This window comes from Podarcis liolepis (assembly GCF_965112155.1).
Source record: "Podarcis liolepis genome assembly, chromosome: 5".
NCBI lineage: Eukaryota > Metazoa > Chordata > Lepidosauria > Squamata > Lacertidae > Podarcis > Podarcis liolepis.
The window spans coordinates 50,545,221-50,553,566 of NC_139556.1; the positions used below are offsets into that span (position 1 = coordinate 50,545,221).

Sequence of the window (8,346 nt, forward strand, 5' to 3'; positions counted from 1 at the left end):
CCATCGCTCTCGGGGCTTGGGAGGCTGCGGGCGGGGGAAGCTGGAGCTTCCCCCGACCCCAGCCCCCCGAACGGGTTGGAGAGCGATGGCAAAGGTGCGCGCAGCTTTGGCATCGCTCTGGGAGCTTGCGCGGCTGGGGGGATAGCTTCCTTAAACCTGGGGAGCCTCCCTCCCACGGCACACTAGGCAACGTCTCACGGCACACTAGTGTGCCGCGGAACACCAGTTGGGAAACACTGGTCTAAATAATATTAGAAATAGAAATAGAAAAATGACTGTAATTACTAGGTCTGGTCCAAAAGCTGCCTGCACTGTTCCAAATGTATGTGTACATATACAAAACCAGCAAAAACATTAGAGCCCTGCCAAGTTCTCCACTCTGCCCCCACCCCAGACTTTTGGTTTTCTCTTTTGAAAATTTATATTAGAAAATATTTGGCCAGTCAATGTACAGAAAAGGTAGCTGTTCTGATCCTCACAATTGTGGTAGAAAGAGTTAGCCTTGTGTCCAGCTGGATGAGGTCATTAGGAAAAGAACAGCTTTACAAGTGACAAATAAACAAAGTCCTTGGAGTAGTCAGATACCTGTATCATGCATTAATAACATAGAGGTAATACGAATTCCTACTGTAATGAGTATGGGTTGCTCGTGCGTAAGTTGCCGCCTCTCCTGGCTATGTTGCCTGGTTAAACCTTTCTGTCTGGACAGCCCTTCACTTCGTGGCTGCCTCAGTCGCTAGCAGAATCCGTCAGTTGGCGTTTCTTAAATCTTTTCCAACATAAAAGTTGTTTGACGCCAAGTCTCCTCCTACTCTCCCTGCGCGGAAGTCTTCTGCGCAGGGAGGGCGTGGGTAGCGGAGGACCCGTGCTCTCCCCGCTGGTGTCCGGTGAAGAGTCCTGGAGCCCTCTCGCCGATTCCCCCATCTGCCCCCCTTTATCCCTGGTGTTGCGCTGATTTGCTTCCCCATCTGTTGAGCTGCCTCTCTCCCTGCTGGGCCCTTCTCCAGCATCATTTGAGAGCCTTCCCTCCGCCTCTAGCTCCGATGTCAGTTCCCTGACACCTACCTATCAATGCATTACCAAATTAATGCATTAAAAATCAGACAGAGTCATCATATTTGGAAAATATCAGATTCACCCTCACTTCCCATTTTGGCGTGGATAATTTGCTTCGAAAATGATCTAGCGAATTTCTGACACTTCCAGTCTCATTCCACCTGAAAGCTATTTACAGGTCCCATTGACTGTTCCATCTTTTATTCAAGAAATATATCATTCTGATTCACTCTGTGTTTCTGGAATTTATTACAGATGCATCTTCCATGAAATGCCATCACAGGCCTTTCCAAAACTCTGCATTTCTGTCTTCTAATACATGCATCCCTGCTTCTTCAATTTTATATACATATGCACACACACAACACAACACAACACAACACACATTTCTCCTCCTCTTCTTTGTCTTGGAGTCTTATCTTGCCGTACCTTTCACAGTTTTAGAAAGAACTCTACTCTCTGGTTTTAAAAATCACCCTGGGGAATTCACAGAGCTACATAAACACTAATTACGGAACAGAATACAAAACAGTTGGCTAGAGTGTCCTTATCAGACTTGGCAATCTGTAGACTCCTTTACTCACAGCAGTAAGAAGAAGATGGAATAGCTATTACAAGTATTAAATACTGAAGAACAAAAGCAATGAAAAGCAATTATGGTGCAAATTAAGCAGAAGCAAAAGTTGTTACTATGTGAGCAAGATAGGGTGTAAATTACTCTGGGTGAAAAAGGTATGCACGGGCATACCAAAATGATGTGGGGTTTTTTGAAACATGAATGTCTGCCAAGATTGGGGTGGGGAGAGGCTGGAGTTCCCTAGTTACAAGCATGATTGGTGCACAGTATAGCCAATGGCTTCTCCCCTCCTGTTCCTCGTCCTACAAAAACAGCAGCATCAGTTGATGACTCATTTGCTTGTATCCGAGCGTAATATAGCGGCACTCTTGAGCCTGTGACGTCTTTACGTTAAAGATTCCAATCAACTGCTTTAATCTGTCTGACCTTTCCAGCTTGCAGCCTGTCTCTTGAAAACCATCCTCGCTTGGCTCGCTCCAAATGCAGTTCGGCACGACGACGAGTGTACGTGTGCATGTGTGTATGTTTGTGTGGGTTTGTGAGGACTTGAAGGACATAATGCACCGAGACAGCTGAGACAAGGTAAAATTGTCTGGCTGAGTGAAAAGCTAAAAGGAGGCATCTCGCTGGATACAATGGTAATTGCAGAGGTGTGAAAATGAAGGCTGTTCACCTCTCACTTTGATCCCTGCTGCCATGTTCAGAGGCTCAGTAGGTTTCCATCGCAGCTTTTGCCACAAAAAAAACTAGGTAGAAGAACCATACTGTATGCCGCAGTTTTACCATTGGGCTTGAAGTTAACTGAATGAGTCTGACACATCAGGATTCTAGCTTGCACCATTGTGGGGTGGGGGGAATATGCCACTGGAGGGAGAGAGAGGGAGGGAGGGAGATCTGTGATTTTCATTAAAGACTCAGCATTTGGACAGAGCTCTTTGTACTGAGTTAAGCCACTCAGATACTCTCACTGTGCAACAGTGCTAAAAGGATCAATAAGCAAGTTTTAGTGCTCAGCTGTGATCCGCATGAAATAGGGTTGTCATTAGTAGATATGTGGGAATTCACTGAATGGATGAAGAAATCTGACTGTTTAATGCCTCATTATGGGTATGGAAGTGGGGCTGGCCATGGCAATCAGTGAATTTTGCAGCAAAGGCAGAGGGCAGGGAAAGTCTAATACACGTGTGTGGAGGAGCTGCAATGTACCTGAATTGGTTGATTACCACCAAGTAGTTGGAAGAGCACTGTCCCAGTGGCTAATTTCCAGTGGTGAGAGGAATCAAAACTAGCCTGAAAGCTATGTTAGGAAAACTCTAATCTCAGATAAATGGATTGGGCTGAGGTTATTCAGCTGGAAAGGCTGGTGGTGCTTGAAGGGTTAAAATATGCTCTTGTTCGGTCCAAACTGCATCAAAACAGCTGAATCCTAACAAACACAACAGTGAAACCCCATTTGTGTAAACCCTAGTATTCCCCGACGACATACTAATGGGGCCAAATTTTTTCCATGCTCAGCCTAGAAAGCACTGGAGAGAGAACCTTATCTGTAGTGGCTCGCACCTTACAAAATACCCTTCTGGCAGATATACTGTATGGCTGACTCCATCACTTGCAATATTTTAAGAAACTTTAAAAAAACCCAACTCCACCCATTTCCCCTGGCTTTTATTTGAAGGTGTTATTGAATATGCTGCTGATGCAGTCTTTTTGCCATTTAAAAAATATTCGACGCTTATTAATTTTTTATGATATTTGACTTATTGCGCTGTATTATGTTTTCACCCATGTTGTACACTTCCCTAATATCTTTTTATTGATGAAAGGTGGTATAAAAATAAACGATCTCCCCACAACCTGTCTTCTCCCAGTACTTTTGTCCTTGCATAGGAGCTCAGCTGAGAACAAAAGGACTGGGGGGAGATGGCAGGAAGATTACATTGAGCAGGTTAGCATCCTACCACTTGTATGCTTCCCCCCCCCCACATCACACCCTCCCAGTTCTTGCTTTTTAGGGAATTAGGCAGACCTGTATTTAAATCAACCAGATCCACTGACATCCCCTCCAAGTTCGGCCTTGAACGTTCAGTGCACACAAAGTTCGGTGCAGGTTTGTTTTTCACATCTACACAATTTCCGACGATGCAGACAAGCACAGAGAGCTCTTCCTCTCTCAGTGGCTGGTGACATGTCTGTGGGAAGGAACCACAGCTGGCCCAGAGTTCTCTGAACAGTTGCTGCCTTGGGACCAGACCACTGAGCAGAGGTTCTCAAGCAGCTCCAGCAACGTTCATCAACTTGGCGGGTCCAATGGACATCCTTTCCAGGACACAACCCCCCCCCCAAGAGATGGATTTCAGGTGCACTTGCACTCACATCTACAACCGAATTTCAAACGCGTCCATTTAAAATGAAATCTCGAAAGATAGAAAACAAACTGGAAGCCTTTTCAAATGCCTCAAAGTCAACATTTTCTCAGAGACACACACACAGAGCCTTTTGTTTGCTCTCGTGCCTGGCCCTCAGGTTAAGACAGCACTAGCTCAGACGGCTTATTAACAGTTCTCATTACAGAGTCTATGTGTTTGTCTGGGAGTAGATAAAGGCTAAGTCTCTTTGTAAATAAAGGCAGCTTGGGGGATTGACAGTGAACAGATGTTCCAGTGGAATCCTACCCAGCACTTAATGATGCGATGTCAGAGGTCACAGGCTTAATTACCCAACGAATTAATGTTGATTAATGGCTGTTCCTCTCTTGTAATGTTGTTCACATCAACCATGATACCATGTGTTTACAAAAGGATGCTTTTATGGCGGAAAATAAACATACTGGAGAAGAATCCAGTCCCCAGAGGCAAACAAGGGACAATATCTTGGTTCCACGAAGTCAAGAGGGACTCCGTTATTGCTAATGGAAACTGGGATCCATGCTGAGACTGTATTAACTACGGTGGTTTCTGAATAAATTCTTTGGGGTCAATTTCCCCCCACCCCTTCAATATCCTATTATAATCCACAATTAATTGATTAAACGAAATTAAAAACATCCACACCACAATTACGGCTCTATCAAGTGAAAAAAGCCATGCCATTTTCTTGGGTGAAGGGGTAGGGAGACATTTTATTATAGGTTGGTCTCAAATTTGAAAAGATGTTGTCTGGACAACTCCAGGTGTTCCCAGGTGAAACTGATTTGTTATATTAGTCTGGTTTTAGGCATAGGATTTACACAGATATTGCTGTGATCACCCAGACCTGTCTTAGAAATTTAGTTGCATGCTCTAGAGAGATTTGGAGTGTGATCCTGTGGATTCTTGTGGACTTTGTTGTGACTCTTGGCAGTATTGACCATGGTACCCTTCTGGACCACCTCCCAGATAGGAGTAGGGATACATTTTCGCAGTAGTTCTGCTCCTTCCTGGATGGCTGATCCCAGGAGGTGATGCTATGGTACTGTTGCTGTTCTTTGTGGAAATAGCACTATATCAGGCATGGGAAACCTCTAGCCCATGGGTGTAATCTGATTTACCAGGCTTTTTAATCCAGCCCCTGGCACTCTCCCTAAGCCATGCTCCTCCCCAAACATCTGTCCCATTCTGAGAAAACCAGCCATGCGGGAAGGTATCACTTTCTGCCTCACTACTTCACTTAGTTTCCTTGCTGCAGGCTGCCCTTTCTCAGCATGCGGAGAGGACATTAAGCCATGCAAAAAGAGGGAATTCAGCCCTAGAAAAGAAAAAAAAGATTCCCAACACATGCCCTACAAGGTTGACTTGTTCCTCTCATCCTTTTTATCACATTCGAAAATCCCAGAGATAAGGGGTAGAGCAGGGGTCAGCAACCTTTTTCAGCTACGGGCCGGTCCACCATCTCTCAGACCATGTGGTGGGCCGGACTATATTTTGGAAAAAAATTGAACAAATTCCTATGCCCCGCAAATAACCCAGAGATTCATTTTAAATAAAAACACACATTCTACTCATGTAAAAACACCAGGCAGGACCCACAAATAACCCAGAGGTGCATTTTAAATAAAAGGACACATTCTACTCGTGTAAAACCACGCTGATTCCCGGACCGTCCGTGGGCTGGATTGAGAAGGCGATTGGGCCGTATCCAGCCCCCGGGCTGCCTACCCCTGGGGTAGAGTATTATCAGTATGCTTGTAACACCCAGCTCTAGTTGTCCTTTGTATCAAAGACAAAGTAAATTATTTATTTATTTATTTACACATACATACATACATAGGGACGCGGGTGGCGCTGTGGGTAAAACCTCAGCGCCTAGGACTTGCTGATCGTCAGGTCGGCGGTTCGAATCCCTGCGGCGGGGTGCGCTCCCGTTGCTCAGTCCCAGCGCCTGCCAACCTAGCAGTTCGAAAGCCCCCCCGGGTGCAAGTAGATAAATAGGGACCGCTTACTAGCGGGAAGGTAAACGGCGTTCCGTGTGCTGTGCTGGTTCCCCAGATGCAGCTTGTCACGCTGGCCACGTGACCCGGAAGTGTCTGCGGACAGCACTGGCCCCCGGCCTCTTAAGTGAGATGGGCGTACAACCCTAGAGTCGGACACGACTGGCCCGTACGGGCAGGGGTACCTTTACCTTTACCTTTACATACATACATACCCTGCCCATCCAGCTGGGTTTCCCTAGCCACTCTAGGTGGCTCCCAACAAAATATTAAAAACACAATAAAAGATCAAACATTAAAAACGTCCCTAAACAGGGCTGCCTTCAGATGTCTTCTAAAAGTCAGACAGTTGTTTATTTCCTTGACATCTGGAATCACTAACAGGCTGGTTAAGGGTGAATAACTTAAGAGAGACTTTGATAAGGGGCGGGGGTCTTGGGCAACTCTCTGGCATGGGAAATGCATGTTCCAGATGGGCCTCCATTCTCCCCTAAGGAAGCATCTTTTGGAGTTTGCAGATATTCTTAGATTCTGCGTTGCTATGAGATTCTGAGACGAGGGCTGTGGACCAGAGTGCTTTTCCTCAGTTACAGATGGTGCCAGCAACCCATGCTGATGGAAGATTCATGCTTGGGTGACCTCCAAACCTGGCTACCATAACATACTCCATGTGAGGCTGGCTTTGAAAATGGTCCAGCAAATTCAACTTGCACAGAATACTGCGTCAGGAAAGGGGTACTGACGATGTGTGTGTACCTGCTCCTAGCACCTGGGCTCCAGTATGTTATCACTAATTCCATAGTGTTACACAGCAGAGATTGTGTTGGAGGCTCCAGTGAATGTGGATGACATTGCTCAATGGCAACCATGTCAAGAGCCTTGACAGGCATATGGCTAGCTACTGAAGCAAATGAGGATGCTGGACTGGATAGGCCTTTGGTCTGATCCAACAGGGCTGTCCCTAAGTTTCTATTGCACAGGTGCTGGATTATGCATTGTCACAGATAATCAGGTATACCTCTGGTTTGGCTTCTTGCACAGTGGTGACAGGAAGGGGCATGACAGCAGGGTTGGAACAAAAATGGCGCAACATCAGGTGGGCAGAGGGGAACTGTGTAGCTTCTTACAAGGGTGCTTGAAAGATCAGTGAGTTCCCATTAGTTCAGTCCATTTAATTAGGGGCATCATTTAAAGAAAAAGGGAGTAGGGGTGAGGAACTTGAGATGAGGTGGGATTGTAGGAGGAATCTGTAGGCAGGAGACTAGAGTCACCTTTCTTTTCAAATGAAGGCAGTATTCAGTTTATTCAGTTGTGACATTTCACAAATATACACAGAGATTTGGTGGTGGGAGGGGGAAACCCCAAACAAACGCAGTGTTATATTACTCTGCTAGGAGGAAACAACAAAGCATTTTTAAAAGTAGAAACCCTTCCTTTATAGAGGAAAAGCTTCTTTTTCACAATTTGGGTGGAGCTTTTGTCCTGCTGCATCTTAAGTCTAAACAGGAAATGTCATCATGAAAGAGCAACAAAAGAGGGGGAAATTCTAGTGGCACAAATTATCTTGCTAACATATGGGGAATGCAGCCAGCAACTGCCATTGTTTGGATTCTTTACGACAGAAACTAAGACTTACTTCAACCAGGTTTTAATTCTGAACGTAACGTGACAAAGCAGCCTGCAAAAGTATGAATGATTCATTACTTCTAAAAATTCTTATGTTTCCTGAAGATAGATTTTAGATGTAATTTCATCACTCACTCCCCCCAAAATGTCACAGCCCCATATTCAATGTCCCCTGCCATCCCCGTGATTCAGATGATATAAATATTTGTTCTTAATATGGGGAATGTGAATATTTCAGCTCTGTATGCAAGACCAAAAAGAAAAAGAAAAACATCCACATTATTTACACAACTACTTTCCTTGTACAGATTTTCTGAAGCTTGAAGGAGTCCCAACTTCCCTGGAAAAAAATATGCTTTTGGCTCCAGCTCCAGGCTGTCATGTCTCCACTTCTGCATTTGACAAACCTGCCTTGATTTTACTCTCTGCTTTTCCACTGAAGGTGCTTCTCTTATGAGTCTCTTCTCTGACAACCGTACCAAGCAGCTTGTAGAAATACGTAGGCATTTCATACTGAGTCAATCCTGAGCTACACCACATACATTGCTCCTTTTATTTTTTATGTTCAGGCCGTGAGTGCCAATGCTTTTGTTGCCAAAACAGCATCACTCATGCTTAGGAAGAAGTTGGCAGGTATGTGGGGAACATAAAAGTACAAAAAAATAATAATACAAATGGGGGG

At 45.0% G+C, this 8,346-nt stretch overlaps 1 protein-coding gene across 2 annotated transcripts in view; it reads right to left on the minus strand.

Moving 5' to 3' along the window:
- GRK5 (G protein-coupled receptor kinase 5) overlaps positions 1 to 8,346 on the minus strand; it is a 168,313-nt gene that overhangs the window by 121,521 nt on the left and 38,446 nt on the right. The gene's annotated exons all lie outside the window — the stretch shown is intronic.